Source organism: Rhinolophus ferrumequinum, chromosome 6 (genome assembly GCF_004115265.2).
Source record: "Rhinolophus ferrumequinum isolate MPI-CBG mRhiFer1 chromosome 6, mRhiFer1_v1.p, whole genome shotgun sequence".
In the NCBI taxonomy this organism is placed as follows: Eukaryota; Metazoa; Chordata; class Mammalia; order Chiroptera; family Rhinolophidae; genus Rhinolophus; species Rhinolophus ferrumequinum.
In genome coordinates, this window is record NC_046289.1 from 78,038,956 (window position 1) to 78,041,202 (window position 2,247).

General features: G+C 37.3%; 1 pseudogene; it reads left to right on the forward strand.

Moving 5' to 3' along the window:
- The first annotated feature begins 547 nt into the window (after window positions 1-547).
- Window positions 548-1,022, forward strand: LOC117023913 (60S ribosomal protein L23a-like; annotated as a pseudogene).
- The last annotated feature ends 1,225 nt before the right edge of the window (window positions 1,023-2,247 follow it).

Genomic DNA, 2,247 nt, shown 5'->3' on the forward strand with positions numbered 1-2,247 from the left:
AAATATTCAAAAACAAGCAACGTACTTTATATTGTATCCACAAGGATTGTAATCCAGTGTCTAGTCTTAAGGAATCACACCTAATTTCTAGGTAGTTTATTGATACTGGTTATCTACTGTATTAGGATGTAAGTTCAGTCTAAATTAAAAATGCCACATACAAGATAGACATAAGTATCTAGGCTGACACATCAGATCTTCTGTTTAAAGTCACCAGGTGTCCGGGCTTTTTCTTGTTATTTCTCCCACCCAGAAAGTGTCACACTTTTAGTTTAAAAGCATAAACTGGAAGTTGCACTTATCACTTCCACTCACATGTCAGGGGAAGACCTTGATCATATGGCTACTGTAAACCTAGCGGAAAGGGAGCTGCCAAGTAGTCTTCATTCTGAGCAACCGTGGGCCACCTGAAACTTGTGAGAATAAATAGCTATCTCTGCCCTAAGAAGTGAATAATATAAAAGTTCACAATTTTGTAAAATTACTTTCCATTTAAAATTTTCAATTTGCAGCTGTATAATTAAGAATTGAGAGCCTTGCTTTTTTCATGAAGATGTTGCCTAAAGCGAAGCAGGAAGTCCCTCCCCTCCCAAAGCCGAAGCCAAAGCAAAGGCTTTGAAGGCAAAGAAAGCAGGACTGAAAGGCGTCCACAGCCACACAAAAAAGAAGATACACACGTCACCCTCCTTCTGAAGGCCCAAGACCGTGCGGCGCCAAAGGCAGCCCACGTATCCTCAGAGGAGCGCCGCCAGGAGAAACAAGCTTGACCACTGCGCCGTCAACAAATTCCCCCTGACTACCGAGTCAGCCATGAAGAAGATGGAAGACAGCAACACACGTGTGTTCACTGTGGATGTCAAGGTCAACAAGCACCAGGTCAAACGGGCTGGGAAGAAGCTCCATGACATGGACGCCGCAAGGTCAGCACCCTGGTCAGGCCTGATGGAGAGAAGCAGGCATATGTTCCCCTGGCTCCTGACTATAATGCTTCGGATGTTGACAACAAAATTGGGAGCATCTAAACTAAGTCCAGCTGGCTAATTCTACATATATTTTTTCACTGTAGAAAATAAGACTTTAGAGCCTCTAAATGGTCATAACTGAATTCCAAAAAGGAAGTACCCTGTTTCCCTGAAAATAAGACCTAGCCAGACAGTCAGCTCTAATGTGCCTTTTGGAGCAAAAATTAATATAAGACCTAATATTATATTATGTTGTGTTTATTATATATTATATTGTATTATGTTATATTATATTATATTAAGACCCAGTCTTATATTATAGTAAAATAAGACTGGATCTTATATTAATTTTTGCTCCAAAAGACACATTAGAGCTGATTGTCCGGCTAGGTCTTATTTTCAGGGGAAAATGGTAATAGAGAATATTTGACATTTTTTCAATATGGCTTTGAATATAGTACAATGCAATACTAGTCCAATGGAGTAAGACTTTACTAGAAAATTCCACGCACAAAAATTATTAAAATATAGTGATATGGATCTATTTGTTACATTGCTTCTTGGTGTTGGACACTGATGTTTGAGCTGCTGAATCAATCCACCTTGATGCCATCCCTTGAAGGTAACAAATTTTCTTACTTTTAAACTGGCTTAGGTCCATTTTTCAATCACTTGTTTCACAAAGTATCCTAACTGATATGTATCCCTAAATAACGCTCTACACTACTTACAAAAACATTGAGCAACATGATTTTTAGAGTTCAGAAAGGCTATTTATAACTATGCAAAGCAAAATTTTTACCAAAAACTATCAAATTTTCATGAAACAATTTAATATATATCCTGAGTGAGTTTGGATAGGACTAAAATTATACAACTTAAGAATCAGATAGATCAAATCAAAATATTTTAATTTTTAAAGCATTGATTTCAATAAAAATTCACTGGACTCTGTGTAATTTCTCATCTAATATTGTATCAAGGTGACCCTCTGAGGTTCAACTGAGTACAGAAATACAGCCATTAAATAAAGGACAGATGCCTATTTGTCCAGCATTAGGAAACTGTATCCCTGCTAAGATGTGTCTACAGATGTACTTTCTTAAGGCTTTTTGGTCGTTGTTGTTGTTTTGTATTATTACGCTTATCTTTTCCACAAGAAGAATCCTGGAAGTTTATATCTTTCCAGAGACCAGAAGTGAGTGCTGCATTATTCAATGGAAATTCAATATTCTCACTTTGCACTGGAAATTGTCTTAAAGGGTCTTAGAATAGTTCACTTCCA